We start from the raw sequence: 21471 nt of genomic DNA on the forward strand, positions 1-21471 counted from the left end.
TTTTGGAGGCTCAGACAGAATCCTTGGTATGGCTGGTTTTCCTGTCTTAATTCTCTTTTGTAGTTTCCCAGGCAGCAGCGAATGCGGACAAATCACGATCTCAGCATCAAAATCGCCATGTCTCTTGCTTTAATTTCCAAGTCACAAAAACCCAGCCACTTCTGGCTCATCCCAGAAGGGCAGAGGAGGTGCGAGACCCTCCTCCTCCTGGCAGCCCAGGTGCACACTCCCCAGCACTTCACACCACTTAAAGGGCTCTGCCCAAACTGCCAACAATGTGTTACAAACAGAGCCTTTCCTGAAAATGGATCAAAAACACTTTGTAATGACTGTAGGAGCTGCTTTCAAAAGGGCCAACATCTAACAAAATCCTGAGTGATCCATGCTCAAGTAGCCCAGCACGGGCTGGGAAAACTTCCCCCAAAACCCTCACATTGGCAGAAGTAGCTCTCTAAGGCAATCTCCCCAAGTACATAGATGTCAGAAGAGCTGAACTTATTAACTTGTTTACATATATTATATACATTCCCTGGATATTCTGTTATAGAAAGTCGCCACATTTTGGAAGGCAGAGCTATCTAAGATTTGGGATGATCTTTGTCCAACAATTACTGGGCCACTGGATCGAAATTTCACAAATAACAGTGCTGCTTTACTTGTGTGGGTGTTTCCCCTAATAGAACACGGGTGCCACTCATTTTCTCTTCCAGGCCCTCCCTTACATCACCCCTTCAACCTTAGCAAATGCCCTGGCTGCTCGACATGTCCGCTCCATATGGGGCCACCTGCAGCCCAGGGCCAGGCACACACGGGCTCTTGAAAAGGGCTTGTGGATCCTCACTGCAGGAAGGGGCCCTGTTTTGCACCCCCACTGCCCCCAGCACATCTTCCACATAGATGCTCCCTGTTCCCGATTGCAAAACGCTATTTCTTTATTCGTCTATACCACTCAACTGGGAGCGCCGTGGGGGCTGTAACAAGTCCCTTTAAGTGCAGCATCTCCAGCCCCTGTGCCAATCAGGCCAGCAAAAGCAGTCTCAGTGAGAGTCTTCTGAATTGGAGTCTTTGTGCTGCCTCTCGCTGAGCTCCATCCCAAGGTGAGCCTGAAGGGGTCCCAGATCTCAGTAAAAGCAGCCAGGGTCTCCTGGGCAGAAGGGTTTTCTGCCTCTTGGTAGGAATGCAAGAGCTAAGCATGCATAACCTTCCAGGTATGGCAGCACCTCCCTCCTCTTTCCCCATCCTGCGCCCACCCCTCACCCCCTGTGTGAGGGTGGATCTGGAAGCCCCTCCTTCCTGCCCTTTCTCTTGCCCACTTGTAGATGACACACCTGCTACAATCGCACCACGACAGCTCCAGCTATGTGGAGAACTAGTGTGGATCAGGGTGTAATTGCAGACAACCGGCGCCCACCCCCTGGTCCTGATGGCCCCTACCCTCCTCCAGAACGCCTGGGCCCCCCGCATCACACGCTGGTTGGCTGTACCACCCAGGTCCAAGGTGCTGACTGTGGCCAGCTCTTGGCTCCAACCCTTACAGGAACACAGGGCCTGAGAAAATCGATTGTGCTAATCAGGAGTGCTCCGCTGGAGATGCTATCCTAGAGGAAAACCATATGTAAAACACTTCGAGTGGCAAGCTCCGTAACATGTTTCTTTTGTTACACGACCCTCGCACGTTTGTCCGGAGTTTGGGGCTTTCAAACCACACAAGGTTTTATGTGATCGTTATAAAATCCCTCCTTTTCCCAAAGGCAGGGTAGTAAGGATTAAGTTTGACTACTGAAGACAGCTTTGTTGTAAATGGTCTCTCATGTCACAAAAGTAGCTTGGAAACAGAGACTTATTAAACAAATTTCTTGGGTTGCAAATCATCGGAAGCAATCACATGTCGTGTGTTCATTTGTGTAACCTGAAATGTATCCACCTGGATGTTTAAAGAAATGAAGCAAATTAACATTGTTCCCAGTGCCCACAAGAAAGCTGGCTGATCTTAAAGGGTCTCCAGGGAGGCCTGTGAAGAAGTCAGAGTGAAGTTGAGCATACACCTCGGTGGTTTTCCACCTCTTTTGTAAAAAGTCATTCATGGGAATCTGTGTCCAGCGAAGAAACGGATAGAATTTATTAATTTGAAGATGGGACCCCAAAGGAACCTCATCCATCTAGTCTAACGCTGTCCTCCTACAAACAGAGAAGTCAGGTGGATTGCACAACGAGAGGCTGGTGAGACCACATCCCCAATCTCCTGACCCTGTGTTCCTTACACACCAGGCCATCTCCCCGATGTGGAGCTATTCTTGTGTTGCTTTATCAACAGGAAGTGCATGTAGGTGAGGATGCAGGTATAACGGCACAAGGGAATGAGGCATAGGGAACTTTTGAGAAAAGGATCTGAGTTTTTGAAAATTATCAACAAGAAGGGAAGAACTTACCAACAGGTGAAGGGAGTGCAGATTTTAGTTCTGCTCACTGAAGAGTTCGAGACGTCACATTCTAGAGTCTTAGTCTGTGGTAGAGCCAGTCTGTGGGCAGGGGTGGTAGCCTCCACCCTGTCTCCTTTGGCTCCCAGACCCCTACTTGGCTCCTGACCCTGGAGATCCTTGTGAGAGGTCTCCTTCACGCTGCTGCTGCTGAGGTTTTCTGAGCAACCTTTTATTAATGACGTTAACATGTTAGGTCATGCAAGTCAGCTGCAGCTCCCAGCAAGGGTGACGGAGTCCTGCCAGCTCAGGTTGTGCATCCCCCCAGATGCCACACTCTCCTCTCTCTTGCCCACCCTCCCCAAGGCCACATAAACCACCTAAAGGGCCACTGGATCACCACGCCAGCCTTTCTTTCCTGGGGTGGGAACCAGAGAGGCTACCACTAGCTGTCTCTTTTTATTAATACTTTAGGAATTCATATTAAAATACTATTCACATAAAAAGAGAAGTAGGATTTATGGGTTAATTGTAAAACTACATCACAATACACTTGTTAGGATACCCGTAGGCATCCTGATTCAATTTTGGTGTTATTTTCCTTTTCAGTTCTGTTGGGATCCCAGTTCTGATTGGGTCCTGGTAGTAATAGATGATAAGAGGACACATGTATTGTTGTTGTTGATGTTTATTAACCCTATGTGCATGCCTCACATACAGTAGATTATTATAAAAATCTTTTACAGATGAGGACATTGAGGATCACAGTAGTTGATAAGTTTCCTCAAGTTTCACAGTGAGCTAACAGAAAAGACCAGAACAAATAGCAAAGGGGTTTCATTTCTCCTTCCATCTTAGCTTAAATGCTTATGGCTGTCTGGAGCAGTGTTGAGAAGGATTCTGAGGCTGTGTCCAGGCTCAGCAGAGAAAAAGTACCTTCATTTGATCACCACTGTGTACCCAGGGCCTAGTTCATTTTCCATGAGCAGCTATTTCAAACAGGTCTCATCCAAGATGTGGCCCCAGCAGGGCTCTCGAGAGGATCCATGATGCGGCCTATAGAGAGTCACCGGGGCCCATCATAAAGCAAACGTTTTATGTTCAGGTTTTCTGAGCAAACTTTTATTAACGATGTTAATATATTGGGTCATGCAAGTCACAAATACCAAGGTAAGAATTTTGGCCCAATCCCAGTAGAAGAGTTATACTCACTGGGAAGGTGATGATTTCTTTCCCATTAAGAAAACAGAACCTAGGAGGCCCATAGCATGGTGGTTTAGAACATGTAGGCCTGAGATGGGACCCCTGAAATTACCAATGGGTGTGCCACCTCCCTTAAGCTTTGGGGGCTACTACTCCCCAGGGGCATGATGGCTATCAAGTTGGATACAATGTGTCTGTATTGTTTCCTGGGGCTGCCATAAAAAGTACCACAAACTGGGTGGCTTGAAATAACACACACTTATCGTCTCACATTTCTGTAGGCCAGAAGTCTGAAATCAAGGTGTCCACAGGGCCGGGCTCCCTCCGAAGGCCCTAGGGAAGGATGTGTTCTGTGCCTCTCTCCCAGCTTCTGGTAGTCCCAGGTGTTCCTTGGCTTGTAGATGTATCATTCCCACCCTCCATCTTCACACGCAGTTCTCCCCGGGTCTCTGTCTTCACATGGCCTTCTGCTTATACGGACACTAGCCGCAGCGGATTAGGGGCTCACCCTAATGACCTCATTTTAACTTGTTACCTCTGTAAAGACCCTATCTTCAAATAAGGTCACATTCTGAGGGTTAAGAGTCCAACACATCTTTTTTGGGGAATACAATTCAACCCTAATAATGTCCACACAACACCAACCAGAGCCTGGCACCCATGTGCTCACTGAATAGTAACTGAGACTGGCCTGGCTGCCAGGGCCCAGGAACCTGGGTGTGTCTAGCTCACGGTGACCTGGCAGCATCGGAGGGGCCCTGGTCAGCCACCAACTGCCCCAGGCACTAGACGCTGACCCCAGGTCCCTTTGCTCGCATGGAATCCGATTGGTGCCCGCTGAGTCCCCCAGGCTCCTGCCCCCTGGGAGCGGCACCAGGGGGACTGCACGTGCTCCGGGCGCGCAGCACCCAGAGCGGGAACCAGCCACACCGTACTGGGTGCAGCCGGCGCCCAGCCACAAGACCGGCCCGCGCCTCCACACCTCTCCTGGCACGCTGCAGGCGGTACACACGAAGGGGTTCGGGGCTGACATCTGGTAAACTGAGGCACGAAGACCGAGAGGCGGAGGCAGGGAGGGCGCGGCCGGAAGGGCCTGCAGAGCCAGCAACGCGGGGCCAGGACGGTGAGGGGCCAGGACGGTGAGGACCCAGCCAGGGGGTCAGCAGTGCAGAGACACCCCCGCCTGGAGGCGCGGGACAGCCAACGAGGCTGCGCAGAGCAAGGTCGCCCCGGCGCCGCCGCACTGGGCATGCTCCGCCCCGGCGAGCGCTCGCGGGCGGGGAGAGGGCGCCCGAGCTCGGCCCCGCCCCCGCTGCACCCTAGGCCCCGCCTCCGCGTCTCGGTACCGCTTCCTGCCCGCCCAAGCCCCGCCCCATTCTGAGTCCCGCCCCCGTGCCCCTCGGCTCCGCGCGCCTCGGCCGCGCTTCCGTCACATCCAGGCCCCGCCCCACTCTGGGCCCCGCCCCGGCTCTCCGGCCCCGCTACTCCTAAGTCTAGGCCCCTCCCCCAGCCCACGGTCCCGCCCCCAGCCCTCGGCCCCGCCCCCGCACGTCGCGGCCCCGCTTCCCGCGCGCCCCGGCCCCGCCCCCCGCGCCCCGGACGTGCCCGGGCATCTCGCGTTCCCCCAGCGCGTTGCGTCCCTGCGCTCGCAGCTGCTAGCGGTCTGCGCCTTGGGCGACGCGGTGAGTGTCTGGGTTGCGTCCCTCCCGCCAGAGTTCGGAGCTCTTCCTGGGGAGAACGGGCATCTGCGGCCCGTGGGGCAGTCTGCCCCGAGTGGTCCTCTGGCGCCCTTCTCTCGCCGTCGGGGTGAGGTGCCTCCCTGATCCCCACCCACCTCACACGGGCCCCAGGTGTGCCCAGGTATGCCTACATGTGCCCAGGTGTGCCCACGTGTGCCAGCCAACCCCCTGGGCTTGGGGATCTTGGACCAAGTTCCTCTGCCGTGACAGTGGCCTGGCTTGGGGGTTGTCGCCACCCTCTTAACACCTCCAGTTGGCTGACACCTTCGACGCTTTCCCTGCCCACCTGCTGCCTTGCACTGCTGACCACCAGCAAGGGGGCCGCCTCTCTGCCTTCTTTTCCAGGAAGCTTCCAGAAGCCACTACTCTGGCCCTTCCTTGCGCAAACCCTTAGCATACTCCTTGTGCAGAATTCCACATTTCCTTCTTGTTTGAGACAGCGAGAGGAGGGCCAGGTTCTGGGGTCCTCATTATCATGGCTGTGTTTGTGCCCTTTATGCCCAGATTGCATCCGTAAACACTTAAACAGGTGGAGTTTGAGACCGTTTGCACCGGCACCGTAGTTCCCCAGTCGGTGGAGTACCCAGAGCAGTTCTAACTACTTGCTGTTCCTCTCTCCCTGGTTCATCATGTCCTGAAATCTCCAATGGATTTCCCTCTCAACACCTCAGCTCAGTAGCCGGCTTTCTGTCCTGGAAGCCCATTTTGTATTTGTGAGCACAGCTTTTGCTTGGTTGGGTGGACAGTCATCAGATGAGGTCCAGAGAGGGGTCCCCACAGCTGTTGTCAGGCCATGGAGCTGTTGAACATAAAGAGCTGAGAAGTGCCCTGATTCTTTAAATATGAACCTGTAGAATATCTCAGTTGGGCCTTCCTAGTCATCTCCCCAGATGATTAGGAGATGGTTTTGTGGTTTTCATGAGTCCCTCCGTGGAGTCTGCTCAGGAAGGTGAAAAAGACACAAAAAAAGAAAGCTTCGCACATTATGGTGGTAAACCAATTTTCAGGAAACGGTGTCAGAGCCCCCTCTCCACTCCCCCACCTCCACCCACCCCCCAGCTGGTAGTCAATATTATGTTAACTCAGACCCTTATCCTTAAGGCCATTCACACCAAGTCCACACTTGCCAAGGTCCAGAGTCTGCAACTAGCAAAGGGGGCTGGCCTTGCCCTGGCACGTGTTTCATTTCTCTTGGGTTCTTGTCTGGAATTAGAATTTGAATAGTAGAGGGGTGTCTGTTACAGTCTGGGGCTGCATGATGAACCAGGCCTCAAGTATAGAGCTCTACTAAGGTAGTTTTCTATGAATATTCTTTTCATTAAAACAAAGCTGTATCACAAGAGCTAGATTTAACTAATCTTATTAGACACTGCTTTAAAAAGGCTTCACTGTTGGAGAGCAAGTTTTAAAGAAATAAAGCACTAGGCACAGACACACTGGTTAACATCTCACTGTTGTTCAGCTGTTAAGATTCTTGGACCATTCTTTTCCTCTCTCTTTTGGTCTTGCTTGGTATCAGTTGAGCCTCACCTGGGCCTTTTCTTCCACTCAGGCCTTCTGTCCCCACGGGTTCCTTCACAGCTGTCTCAATCGGGGCCTTGTCTGTCCCTCACACAGGGATGGAGGGGAAGGGAGGCCTGAGGAAGACCATGACTTCCCTGGCATTTCCTCGGGGTTTCTGCTCCAGTCTCTTCCTTTCTCAGGAACCCAAGACAGTTTACTCTTCTCAGTATTTTTTAATAAACTTAGTAAATTGTCTTTATTTTTCTCATTTTGCAGAGGACGTTTAGAAGCCAGTGATTCAAACCAGACGACTGTTTCATTCCAACTCCCTTTTTTGGGCATCAGTGCCCTTTTCAGTTTATAATATATTCTCCTTGTAGGAAAAAATGGAAGCAAAACAGTATTTTCTGAATCCTCTTTACCTGTGGTCATCTGTTAGCATTGTCAGATTTGTTTTCACACCTCGCTCCGACCCGGCCTAAGCCCCTTACCCCAACGTAAAGTTCCTCTTCTAGATCCACTTTCCCTGAGGGTTCTGACATCCTCTTGTGTCTCTGGGGACTCCAGGTATGGATGTTGGCTCCCGGTCTCTGAAAGGCCCTGGGCTCATTTGGCTGCTGTCTCTGTCCTCCCTGACCCTCTGTTTCCTGGGATGGGTAGCCTCTGATACAGGTACTTTCTGAAAGAGCTTGGGTCTTATCACAGAATATTATTTAAACAAAACCTGAAGATTTAAAAATCAGAGACAGGTAAACTATAACATTACTATTGGGTGAGAGTGGGTTCCATACCATCCTTTCATATACGCTCATGATACATGAACCAACCCAATGCCCCGTTCTTGGTTTGAAAGTGTGTGGTTTATCTGGGTGGGGAGGGAGGTTTGAGCTGTGCAGGAGGGCTAGTTTCCCCTTGGTTGACATGATCAGTTTTCCCGTTCTATTAGCTTTGGAGGCCTGTCTTGGGCATAGGTAGATGAAAGTTTGGGATCTGGTGTTGTAGACAAAATGCTGCAAGATGTGTGTTCTTGTGGCATTTGGGTAACTGCTGCCTATCTGCTGGTCAGTGGAAAGAAATAGTCTAGTTTTCTTTTGACTTAAAAAAAATTAGTAAAGAGCTTATATGGGAGGGCTACAGGCTTTGGGGAAAACCGTATCATTAATATATGGAGTATAGTGAATGATTTACTCTTTTATGTAGCTGTTAAAATGAATTGTCTAAGAAGAGGAATAAATCGTTTTTGTGACCTTTTGTAACCCTTGAAGGAATCAGAGTGGTTTTGGCTGATGTAGCTCACATGTAAATTGGTCACAGATAGTGTCTTGCCAAAGAGCTTGGAACCCCTGGTGGTTAAACCAGTCTGTGACAGTCACCCCCCGCTGATGTCTGTCCCAGCTAAGTAACTCAGTAAATAGACTGCCCCAGGGGCCACTGACACAGCAGTGACATCCTTGGCCACGTGTTGAATGTCGAGCTTGTCCTTGATACCGTTGTCTTCAGGCTTAGCGGAAGAGTAGGGGGTGTCCAGGGAGGCAGGCCGGCCTCATGTCCCTTCCTCCCACTTGGAGGTAACAAATTTGGCCTGTGATATAGCTGTGGTAAAACTAGTTAAAAATTCTACAAAAACATGGTTTTTGAGTTTCTCCTGGTTGTTGAATTTGTTGTGTGTATGTGTGTAACCATGAAAGGAATTGTGAGAGAGCTGTAAATGCCTAGTATGTTCACCCTACTACTTGGAAAATTTTCTTGTTAGAATAATTTCCTACCCATAACACTTGTGAAGTCAGCAGAGTATCCAAGCCAAGCTCTATTGCCCGTTCCCAGAAGTCTGGGGGTGAAACTGAATGTGCAGCCCACCAATGGCATGACTCGTAAAAGCAGGCGCTTGTTAAATCTGTTTGTTTTTATTATAGACATCGATCTGCCAGTCGCAGTAATGCATTTATGGACATTTTTCTGCAAGCACAGCGCTGGTGGCAGTTCTTACTGACAAATTGAGTCATATGGATAGTAGTTTAGAAAACTCTTACCTTATTGACAGATTGGGCAATTCCAGCACTGGGTATTCAGAGGTATCTAGAAGGGTGAAGAGAGGAAATTGAATCTCAGGGCAAAATATAGGCTGGGACATTTAAATTTGAAATTTAATAAGTAACTGTTATAAACTTTTAGTTCATTTGTTTTTAAACTTTTAGCTACCTCTTACTCCCCAGTCAAAAGGACTGAAAGTAGGGGCCAAGGTGTCCCTTTCAGATTTTGAGCTTCTGGTTGGTGTCATTAGTAAGAGCCACCACTGGAATGCAGGACCTGTCACTCCCCTTGAAGCGGAATATTCATGAGCAGTGGTGGAACAGCATTTCTCAAAAGGTGGTCTGAGCCCTGCTAGTGTCAGAATTACCGAGGTTACTGGTTAAAAAGGCAGATTACAGGGCCCCTTGCCAGACCTACTGGATCAGAACCTGGGGACCTGTGTCTTTCCAAGCTCCTCAGGGGATTCTGGAGGACCCCAGTGTTTGAGCATCTCTATGGAAGTCTTTAGGATTGGCGGAGAAGTAGTGCCTTCCAGCCCAGACAGACTCCCGAGCTCCCATTCCAGATGGATCCATTCGCAGCCAGCACCGTTCTAAGTTGCCTGTGAGAATGGATCTGTGTATGGTTTTGTAACTCCTCAGAGACATCTGAATCTCTTCAAATTGCAAACCCAACATGTTATCATAGCATTACAGTTTTCGGTCTTGTGGTTATAACAAAAGATGCAGATGTTACTAAAACTTTGGCATTAGTTTACAAACAAATGTTAAGCATGGACAGCCATATTATATTTCACTCCTATCTTTCCTTTTGAAGGGCTGATATTGCTTTTCTCCCCTCTGGGTAGAAGCATTTTCATGGTCTCAGGTGAGAGTTAACTTTCAAATACGCAACCAAATACATTTTTGTGGAACTGAATCAAGTTTTTATTTAGAAAGTGCCAGAGTGGTGTAGGGGAGAACAATGGGAGGGATTCTGGTGATGGCGTTTACTAGCTGGGTGACTGGGCAACTGTTAACCCCACAGCTGCCTCCTCATCTGTCAGATGGTGATGATCACACATATTCTGTCTACCTGGATGAGTGTAAGCACATGAAATAATAAATGAGTATTTTGTGAAGTATGAAGCACTGCCTGGATAGAAATCTTAATTTGGAATTACAGTCTCACAGAAGGATGAGACTGGAAAAAAGGTGAGGAACAAACCAGACTCTTTGTTTCCCTCTAGTCCAGTTAGCATCCTTATTTTCTCTCCCATCCAGTCAACATCCTTGTCTCCCTCCAGTCCAATCAGCATCCTTGTTTCTCTCTAGTCCAGTCAGCATCCTTGTTTCCCTCCAGTCCAATCAGCATCCTTGTTTTCCTCCTGTCTGATCAGCATCCTTGTTTCCCTCTAGTCCAATCAGCATCCTTGTTTCTCTCCAGTCCAGTCAGCATTCTAGTTTTCCCTCAGTCCAATCAGCATCCTTGTTTTACAGATTTACACATAACCCAAGCCATCATTTGGGGTGGTATACACAGGGTTAAGAGTGCAGTCCCTGGGAACAAGATTGCTTCAATTTGGACCTGGCTTCACTAGTTACTGTCTATGACCTTGCGTAAAGTAACTTAACTTTTCTGAGCTGATTTCTCCAAAAACGGAAAATGACACTACCATTCACAAGGCTGTTGTGGGCAGTTGGGAGAAATCACATTTGGGGATCTTACCAGGCCTGGCACATGTGAGCCCTGAACAGTCATAATAGTTGACGTGTGTTAGCTCAGTCATAAAACTGTTTTTAGTAGAGGCAGGACTAGAGGTGGGGCCTTGGCTGTAGCACCCACCTCTCATGTGTCTGTGATTCCATATGCTCATGGACCTTTGTTTGGTCTGGAGCGTGATGACGCTCAGTGCTGACTGCTAGGTTTCTAAACGGTCTTTTGTCTCTAAGGAGGTGATTTACTCTGCTGCCTGTTTCTCTGTTTTTTTTTTTTACAGTGGACAGTATTGAGAGCTGCTGAACTGGCTGCCTTCAAGGTGCTTCCCGCCCGGGTGGCAGTGTTCTGAGTGTTCATGTCCATGGCGAGCTTGTGCCCTGTGGGCCTAGAGCAGGCAAGTAGGCTTAGCGTGTGTGTTCCCAGTGGGCACTGCCAGTCTCTAGCAGCCTGAGTCACTGCCTCTGGGAGGCTTGATATTAATCCTCTGTTAAATTGAAAGGACTTCCCGAAGGACCAGACATAGAATCTGACACTATGGCAGTGGCCAGGAACCAGCAGTGACACCAGCATGTAACAATGTTTTCCCCTGTGTGACTGCTTGTAGCAGTAGTGAGGGGTAACATGGTCCATTAGGTAAGCTTTGTCAAAAATAGAAAATCTACAATAATTTATGTGTGTTTGGAACTGGGCCTTATTTTTAGATGTCTCTTTACCCTCATATCACGGTTGAGCCTGGGAGAGTTGCTCAAATTCCAGAAGATCCTGGTCAGTGTGATAATGATATTGCTGATGATAACGTTTATTGAAGGCTTACTGTGCTGGTTGCTTTACGTAGCCTGACGTATCACATCCTCATTGTCACCACTGATGTTGGCACTGTAAGCATCTTTGTTTTGCACGTGAGGAAGCTGGCTCTGGCAGAGTTTGAGTGACTTGCACAAGGCACCCAGGGATGGGAGTAGAGTTCTGTTTTGAGCTCAGGTTTATTGTGACCTAGCGCAGGCTCTTCACTACTCACTGTGCCGTGCTGCCTTTGCAGTGGTGAAGCAGAGAAACTGTTGGAAGTCCTTTTGGGGGCAAGATGTGGCATAAATACCTACCTGTGTGTTCAGTTACATTATGTGAGCACCAGTGTGGCCCAGCATTATCCTTGGCATCATGGGAAAACCAGTACACCGAGTCCATCCCTGCTTGAAGGTGCTCCTGACCCCTCCTAGTATACAAACCACTCTAGTAGAGGGCTGAACGCAGTGAGGATGTGGTGACAGTGAGACTATACCTGTGTACGCACTGCATTTATTGAAGGTGTTCCTGTATACCCCATGCCTCGTCTGAGAGTGGTGGGACCAGTGGGGTGGGTACCAGAGGAAGGAGGGGGAGCATCCCGAGTGCAGGCCATGTTCTGGGACCTCAGCCACACTCCTTACTATGTCCCTGCGGGCCCTGCGGGCCAGGGACCTGGTCCGGCTGCAGTGGTAAGGGTGGGTGAAGCATTTGTACAGAGGCTGGTGTTTCTCCAGGTGGCCTGAGGGGCGGGGTGTTCTGGGCAGAGCGTTGGGAACGGGGCCTCGAGGATGCGGTTGGGGACCTGTCAGCAGTTCAGTTGGAGTAGAGGTGGGTTATGGACCCAGGAAGGACGCCTGAAAGTTAGGGCGTGGCTAGGCCTGGAGACCCCAAATGCTGGACTAAGGAAGGGGGCTTTTCTCTCTGAGCTGGTGGCGTTTTGGAGCTTTGTGAGTGGGGACCCTGAGTCATGAGTGCTTCTGATAGAAACTCCTTCAGCTGATGTGTGGACTAGGTGGGAGAGAAGAGGAAGGAAGGAGGAGAGAAGGGTTGGTGACAGCAGGCGGTCTCTGAGGTGTGAGCAGTCACACATGGGAAAATACTGTCACACGCAGTGTGTCAAGTGCAGTGAGGGGACAGTCTCTGCGATGCTGCCGGGGTCAGTCCTGCAGGCCTTTCACATGGAGAGTGTGCGAGTGAGAGGAGAATGCAGCTATGGAAGATGACTAAGTTTAGAAGCATTTTTCTTACTGTGTAAAGGAAAAACTGTTTGGTATATATACTTTTTATTCACATAAAAACAATCCTCAGGGAAGTCAGAGAAATGTCTGGCTTTGGAAGGGTAAATAACCCCTTTCTGCCTTGCGTGGCATTTGGGTTCTGAAGCAGGGAGATTGCCTTATTGTGACTGTTCATTCGGGCAGAAATGTCAGCAGGGAGGCGTGAGGCTCATTAACAGGCGCTCCCCATCCCCAGCCTCTCTCTGTGGGGGGTAACCTGTACTTTCCAGCAAGTGGTAGTAGAATCTTTAAAATAAAACTGTCAAGTTTTGGGTGTACAGTCACATCAGAATGCGAATTAAAAATAAAGCGTGTGCTTAGTCTCCTTTGATAGAGACCACAAAATGTTTGGACTGGCCAGTGTCCTCAGAGTGTCTTCTTGTCTGAGCACCCACGGTGGCCATTGGTCAGCAGAGAGTCACCCAGGGCCCCCTGAATCTGACTTGCTTCTGGGCCTCCCGCTTAGAATGGTGACGGGGAGGGGGCTCCCACCGCAGCGGGGAGACGTGCCTGTCTAGCACCCATCCATGTTTTAGGGCCTGTGGGTGCTGTCCAGAAGGACGCTGAGGGAGGAACGGCACGCTCCGTCCAGGGGGACGCTGAGGGAGGAGTGGAGGGACCTGAGGGAGGAGTGTAGGGACACTGAGGGAGGAGCAGAGGGACGCTGAGGGAGGAGTGGAGAGACGCTGAGGGAGGAGCAGCGGGCGCCATCCAGGGGGTCATGAGGGAGGAGCGGAGGGACCTGAGGGAGGAGCGGCAGGTGCTGTGGGAGGGACGCTGAGGGAGGAGTGGAGGGAGGCTGAGGGAGGAGTGGAGGGACGCTGAGGGAGGAGTGGAGGGACGCTGAGGGAGGAGTGGAGGGAGGCTGAGGGAGGAGCGGAGGAACGCTGAGGGAGGAGTGGAGGGACCTGAGGGAGGAGTGGAGGGACCTGAGGGAGGAGCAGCGGGTGCTGTGCGAGGGACGCTGAGGGAAGAGTGGAGGGACCTGAGGGAGGAGTGGAGGGACCTGGGGGAGGAGCGGAGGGACCTGAGGGAGGAGTAGCGGGTGCTGTGCGAGGGACACTGAGGGAGGAGTGGAGGGACCTGAGGGAGGAGCGGAGGGACCTGAGGGAGGAGCGGCGGGTGCTGTGCGAGGGACGCTGAGGGAGGAGCGGAGGGACCTGAGGGAGGAGCGGCGGGTGCTGTGCGAGGGACGCTGAGGGAGGAGTGGAGGGACCCGAGGGAGGAGTGGAGGGACGCTGAGCGAGGAGTGGAGGGACCCGAGGGAGGAGCGGCAGGTGCTGTGCGAGGGACGTTGAGGGAGGAGCGGAGGGACACTGAGGGAGGAGTGGAGGGACACTGAGGGAGGAGCGGGGGCGCCGTCTGAGGGACGCTGAGGGAGGAGCGGAGGGACGCTGAGGGAGGAGCGGAGGGACGCTGAGGGAGGAGCGGAGGGACGCTGAGGGAGGGGCGGCGGGCGCCACGTGAAGGCAGGTTTGGGGCAGAGTGTTCCCTGGGGAGGAATGACCCTCGTGTGGGTTCTGGATGGTCACAGGCTGGCAGGTTGGAAGGACAGATGGAAAAGCACCAGTGGCTCCTGGGGGAATCAAGGATGAGGCGCATCTATGCCATGGGCTCTGCAGGCCTTAGCACGCTCCAGTAGTGGTCAAAGCCAGAATGTGGCCACATCCTTAGATATGGCGCTTCTGGGGTGGCCCCCTGGCTTAGCCGGTAAGTGCGCACGCTCCACTACTGGCGGCCTGGGTTCGGATCCTGGGCGCGCGCTGACGCACCGCTTCTCCGGCCATGCTGAGACCGCGTCCCACATACAGCAACTAGAAGGATGTGCCACTATGACATACAACTATCTACTGGGGCTTTGGGGGAAAAAAGGAGGAGGATTGGCAATAGATGTTAGCTCAGGTCTGCTCTTCCTCAGCAAAAAGAGGAGGATTAGCACGGATGTTAGCTCAGGGCTGATCTTCCTCACAAAAAAAACAAAAAAGAGAAATGGCGCTTCCAAGTCTGCGTCCTGAACTTTTCATCTAGTTAATGACAACAGTGACGGGCCCTGCACATGTGAGATGACAGGGAATCAAATGAGAAAGTGGACCAGGGCCTGAGGACCGCGCGTAATCGGAATTGTGCTCAGTGTTCGCAGTGGCTCTTATTAGTAAGGCTTTCCGCACTCGAGTGTAAGTTCTTAGAATAATGGGCAAAGAAAAGAAATGATGTATTTTCAAAAGTTACTGAATTTAGCCAGCTATCCCAGGAAAAGCCCATGTGTGCTATTCTTTATTGTGCAGAAAAATTTGTTTCTGTCACCATTGTGTTATCATCAGATTAAGCTGTCCAGTCAGATGGATGCGGTGAGTTGTGCCGATGTGTTTGCTGATTACCACGTTCCCGCACCCGCTCCAGACCATCAGTCTCTGGGCCGAGCCAGCCTCCAGAGCAGGTGCTGGTGGGAAGGGAGCCAGCCCACCAGGATGGAGTCCCCAATGGGTCAACATAGGGAGGCTGCTGTGATGAGGTTACTTTTGAAATTTGTTGCAAAAACTATTTGGAACAAATATGCAGGTTCTTAAATTAAGTAAATATATTAAAATTCAACATTATCCCTCCATTTGGCCACAGTCGACCCCCGTTGTGGTCGTCTTCTGCCCACCGGGAGGACAGGCACTTGAGAGCTCTGCGTTCTGTCTGTTGCGGGTGACCAAGAGTTTCCCAGGATGGAGGATTTTCAGGGGCAACACGGAGAGGGTCTCGGGCAATCTGGAGCGGTTGGTCGCCTCAGACGCTCTCATTCCTGGGTCCTCCGAGACGTCCTCGCGGTGACTGCCAGCTTCAATCTACTTGGGCCTTGAGTCATTACCAATAGTTTAGTTTTCTTTTTTTTTTTTTTCTTACAGAAGTATGGATTTTAAAGACTTCTTAGCTTTTTCTTTTTTTTAAGTTTGTTTATTTTTCCATGAGTGTAATTAGGACATTTCCCAGAGCCTTTGTTATTTCTCTGTAGTCTGAGATCCCATTACTGTGCTCATGGCATTCTCTGGGCTATTTGTCACTCCAGAAAAGCCTCTGAAGGTTTTGGTCCTGATCTCCTTGGTGACTTTTCTCTTCTAGATGTTGAGGTTTCTTGCTAAGAGACCTTCTGGCCTGGGGTGCTGTTACTCCTCCCATTGAGGATCATGACAGTTAGGGCAGGATGGAATCTTGGAAGGGTTAGGTAAATATTCTTTTGTATTAGCCAGAAATAAGTGTTTCCAGCAGTGTTCGTGTTGAAAGCAGCCATTTGATGTGCTTCAGTCGTGCCCTGGGGTTCATGTAGAAGCTCCCAGTGACTTGTGGAGAATCAGCTCACGCTGCGCATGTCCCTGGTCTGATTCGATTGTTGGGCACTCACTGTGACCCCGCACCGTATACGGCAGGACTCAGGAACAGCAGGACACGGGCTCCAGGCCGCCCAGGGTTTACCTGTCTGGAGGTCACCTTTTGGAAACCGGCTAAGAATTGGCACATCCTCTGCGTTGGCCAGGCCACCTCCATCCAGCTATCAGACCTGAGGCTGCCTCTGGGGTGTTGGACACAGTGCACGTGGGCTCTGCATTTAGGGGATGAGAATTTTCACCTCTACAGCCCTCACCGCCGGTGAAGAAGCTGCCGTGCTCCAGCCCAGCGACCTCAGTTGCTTTTGCCTCGCATGCCCTGCAGGGCCTCCCTGCTTCTAACCCTGAGGGTGCCGGGGAAGCTTCCTGGGAATGCCTAACCCACGGGGCCCACAGGGAACTGCTTAGCAAGGCCCCAGACGGTGTCAGCTTGGCATTCAGGCACAGAGACAGGGAGAGAGTCAACCACTTGGCTGCTTTTCCTCCTGTTGGAGGCGGCGGTCTAGAAGTGCTCCTCTTTCCCCTCTTTTCCGTCCAGGTCCCAAATGAAATGAGCCTGTGAGACTCATCTTGACACCACTTTCAGCCCAGTGGCCCTCCACATCCATTCTGGCACCTTCTCTAGAAGCCTGTGCCTCAGTGCTTTGTTCTATGAGTGAATGAGTAGGAGGCCCCATCCCCCTCTTCCCAGAGCCCGCCTCTGCTCTCACCTAGGGAGCCTCTTCTGACCCAGCCCAAACACAGAGGCTCTCTGCTCCTGGTCTCTGAATCCTTCCCGTGTGTCAGCGCTTCCAGAAGCCTCTGCAGCCCCCATAATATCTCCTCCCCTTGGTCCTATCACACTTAACACTCAGGTTCCTGCTTTACTTGTATTGTTTTTTTTTTTTTTTCAATTTTTTGTTTATTGCAGTAACATTGGTTTATAACATTGTATAAATTTCAGGTGTACATCATTATACTTCTATTTCTGCATAGATTACATCATGTTCACCACCCAAATACTGATTACAACCCATCACCACACACATGTACCGACCCTTTCGCCCTCCTCCCTCCCCCCTTCCCCTCTGGTAACCACCAATCCAATCTCTGTCTCTATGTGTTTGTTTATTGTTGTTATTATCTACTGCCTAAGGAAGGAAATCATACGGTATTTGACCTTCTCCCTCTGACTTATTTCACTTTGCATAATACCCTCAACGTCCATCCATGTTGTCACGGATGGCTGGATTTCATGGTTTCTTATGGCTGAGTAGTATTGCATTGTAGTAGTGTTGCACACATACCACATCTTCTTTATCCATTCGTCCTTTGATGGGCACTTAGGTTGCTTCCAAGTCTTGGCTACTGTGAATAATGCTGCAATGAACACAGGGGTGCATGTATGTTTATGCATTGATGTTTTCAAGTTCTTTAGATAAATACCCAGCAGTGGAATAGCTGGATCATACGGTAGTTCTATCCTTGATTTTTTGAGGAATCTCCACACTGTTTTCCATAGTGGCTGCACCAGTTTACACTCCCACCAGCAGTGTATGAGAGTTCCCTTCTCTCCACATCCTCTCCAACACATGTTGTTTCCTGTCTTGTTAATTATAGCCATTCTTTTTTTTTTTTTTTAAAGATTTTATTTATTTTTTTCCCCCCAAAGCCCCAGTAGATAGTTGTATGTCATAGCTGCACATTCTTCTAGTTGCTCTATGTGGGATGCGGCCTCAGCATGGCCAGAGAAGCCATGTGTGTTAGTGCACGCCCAGGATCCGAACCCGGGCCGCCAGCAGCAGAGCGCACGCATTTAACTGCTAAGCCACGGGGCCGGCCCCTAATTATAGCCATTCTGACGGGCGTGAGGTGATATCTCATCATAGTTTTGATTTGCATTTCCCTGATAGTTAATGATTTTGAACATCTTTTCATGTGTCTGTTGGCTATCTGTATATCTTCTTTGGAGAAATGTCTGTTCAGGTCTTTTGCCCATTTTTTAATTGGGTTCTAAGTTTTTTTGTTGTTGAGATGCATGAGTTCTTTATATATTTTGGAGATTAAGCCCTTATCAGATGTATGGTTTGCAAATATCTTCTCCCAATTGTTAGGTTGTCTTTTCGTTTTGTTGTTGGTTTCCTTTGCTGTGCAGAAGCTTTTTAGTTTGATGTAGTCCCATTTGTTTATTTTTTCTGTTGTTTCTCTTGCCCGGTCAGACATGGTGCTTGAAAATATGTTGCTAAGACCGATGTCGAAGAGCGTACTGCCTATGTTTTCTTCTAGAAGTTTCATAGTTTCAGGTCTTACATTCAAGTCTTTAATCCATTTGGAGTTAATTTTTGTGTATGGTGTAAGGTAAGGGTCTACTTTCATTTTTTTGCATGTGGCCATCCAGTTTTCCCAACACCATTTGTTGAAGAGACTTTCTTTTCCCCATTGTATGTTCTTGGTTCCTTTGTCAAAGATTAGCTGTCCGTAGATGTGTGGGTTTATTTCTGGGCTTTTGATTCTATTCCATTGATCTGTGTATCTGTTTTTGTGCCAGTACCATGCTGTTTTGGTTACTATAGCTTTGTAGTATATTTTGAAATCAGGGAGTGTGATACCTCCAGCTTTGTTCTTTTTTCTCAGGATTCCTTTAGCTATTCGGGGTCTTTTGTTGTTCCATATAAATTTTAGGATTCTTTGTTCTATTTCTGTGAAAAATGTTGTTGGAACTTTGATAGGGATTGCATTGAATCTATAGATGGCTTTAGGAAGTATGGACATCTTAACTATGTTAATTCTTCCAATCCAAGAGCACGGAATATCTTTCCATTTCTTTGTGTCGTCTTCAATTTCTTTCAGCAATGTTTTATAGTTTTCCGTGTACAGCTCTTTCACCTCTTTGGTTAAGTTTATTCCTAGGTATTTTATTCTTTTTGTTGCAATTGTAAATGGGATGGTATTCTTAATTTCTCTTTCTGCTACTTCGTTGTTAGTGTATAGAAATGCAACTGATTTTTGGACGTTGATTTTGTATCCTGCAACTTTACCATATTCGTTTATTACTTCTAAAAGTTTTCTGGTGGATTCTTTAGGGTTTTCTGTATATAAAGTCATGTCATCTGCAAATAGTGACAGTTTCACTTCTTCCTTTCCAATTTGGATCCCTTTTATTTCTTTCTCTGCCTGATTGCTCTGGCTAGGACTTCCAGTACTATGTTAAATAGGAATGGTGGCAGTGGGCATCCTTGTCTGGTTCCTGTTCTTAGAGGGAGAGCTTTCAGTTTTTCACCATTGAGGATGATATTAGCTATGGGTTTCTCATATATGGTCTTTGTTATGTTGAGGTACTTTCCTTCTATACCCATTTTATTCAGAGTTTTTATCATAAATGGATGCTATATCTTGTCAAATACTTCTCTGCATCTATTGAGATGATCATGTGATTTTTATTCTTCATTTTATTAATGTGGTGTATCACATTGATTTGCGAATGTTAAACCATCCTTTCATAACTGGAATAAATCCCACTTGATCATGGTGTATAATCTTTTTAACGTATTGTTGTATGCGATTTGCTAGTATTTTGTTGAGGATTTTTGCATCGATGTTCATCAGTGATATTGGCCTGTAATTTTCTTTTTTTGTGTTGTCCTTGTCTGGTTTTGGTATCAGGGTAATGTCAGCTTCGTAGAATGAGTTAGGGAGCTTCCCCCCCTCCTCAATTTTTTGGAAGAGTTTGAGAAGGATAGGTATTAAGTCTTCTTTGAATGTTTGGTAGAATTCACCAGGGAAGCCGTCTGATCCTGGACTTTTATTTTTGGGGAGGTTTTGATTACTGTTTTGATCTCCTTACTGGTGATTGGTCTATTCAAATTCTCTACTTCTTCTTGATCCAGTTTTGGAAGGTTGAATGATTCTAAGAATTTATCCATTTCTTCCAGATTGTCGAATTGGTTGGCATATAGCTTTTCATAGTATTCTCTTATAATCTTTTGTATTTCTGAGGTGTCTGTTGTAATTTCTCCTCTTTCATTTCTGATTTTACTTATTTGTGCCTTCTGTCTTTTTTTCTTGGTGAGTCTAGCTAAAGGTTTGTCAATTTGTTGATCTTTTCAAAGAACCAGCTCTTGGTTTTATTAATTTTTTCTATTGTTTTTTGGGTCTCTGTTTCATTTATTTCTGCTCTGATTTTTATTATTTCCCTTCTTCTACTGATTTTGAGCTTTGTTTGTTCTTCTTTTTCCAGTTCCTTTAGGTGCATTGTTAGATTGTTTATTTGAGATTTTTCTTGTTTGTTGAGATAGGCCTGTATTGGTATAAACTTCCCTCTTAGAACCGCTTTTGCTGTATCCCATAAATTCTGGCATGGCATATTTTCATTTTCATTTGTCTCCAGGTATTTTTTGATTTCTTCTTTGATTTCTTCGTTGACCCAGTCGTTGTTCAGTAGCATTTTGTTTAATCTCCACGTATTTGTGGCTTTTCTGATTTTCTTCCTGTAGTTGATTTCTAGTTTCATACCATTGTGATCAGAAAAGATGCTTGATATTATTTCAATCTTCTTAAATTTATGGAGACTTGTTTTGTGGCCTAATATGTGATCAGTCCTGGAGAGTGTTCCATGTGCATTTGAAAAGAACGTGTATTCTTCGGTTTTTGGATGGAAGGCTCTGTATATATCTACTAGGTCCATCTGTTCTAGTGTATCATTTAAGGCCAATGTTTCCTTATTGATCTTCTGTTTGGATGATCTGTCTGCTGGTGTAAGTGGAGTGTTAAAGTCCCCTACTATTATTGTGTTACTGTCTATTTCTGTTTTTATGTCTGTTAATAATTGCTTTATATATTTAGGTGCACCTACATTGGGTGCGTAGATATTTACAAGTGTTATATCCTCTTGTTGGATTGTTCCCTTGATCATTACGTAATGCCCTTCTTTGTCTCTTTTTACAGTTTTTGTTTTAAAGTCTATATTGTCTGATATGAGTACTGCTTCCCCAGCTTTCTTTTCATTGCCATTTGCGTGGAGTATCTTTTTCCATCCCTTCACTTTCAGTTTGTGAGTGTCTTTAGGTCTGAAGTGTGTCTCTTGTATGCAGCATATATATGGGTCTTGTTTTTTTATCCAGTCAACCACCCTATGCCTTTTAATTGGAGCATTTAGTCCATTGACGTTTAAAGTAGCTATTGATAAGTATGTACTTACTGCCATTTTTTAACTTTTTTTTCTCAGTGTTTTAATAGTCCTTCTCTGTTCCTTTCTTCTTCTATACAGAATTGATGGTCTCTTTAGTTTGACCTCTTTAGTTTCAGACCTTGTCTGAAAGCTCTACTCTTTAACTCCCCTCTTCCTTCCTTTTATGTTTTTGATATCATATCTAACCTCTTTTTTGTGCATTTGTATCCATTACCTTCTTATCATGGAAATAGATAATTTTTCCTATTTGTGGTCTTCTCTTTTCCCCTTAAATCAGTCCCT

At 48.1% G+C, this 21471-nt stretch overlaps 1 protein-coding gene across 3 annotated transcripts in view; it reads left to right on the forward strand.

The window, feature by feature from the left end:
* Nucleotides 1-5220: 5220 nt before the first annotated feature.
* MGMT (O-6-methylguanine-DNA methyltransferase) overlaps nt 5221-21471 on the forward strand; it is a 307142-nt gene continuing 290891 nt past the window's right edge. Inside the window, exon 1 of one of the 3 annotated variants that reach the window (XM_058544291.1) lies at nt 5221-5302. The gene's annotated coding sequence lies outside the window, so the exon portion shown is untranslated. Of the gene's footprint in view, nt 5303-5354; nt 5481-21471 lie in introns of those variants that run through there. The other 2 variants (XM_058544292.1, XM_058544293.1) reach the window with 2 other exon arrangements.

This window comes from Diceros bicornis, chromosome 6 (genome assembly GCF_020826845.1).
Source record: "Diceros bicornis minor isolate mBicDic1 chromosome 6, mDicBic1.mat.cur, whole genome shotgun sequence".
In the NCBI taxonomy this organism is placed as follows: domain Eukaryota; kingdom Metazoa; phylum Chordata; class Mammalia; order Perissodactyla; family Rhinocerotidae; genus Diceros; species Diceros bicornis.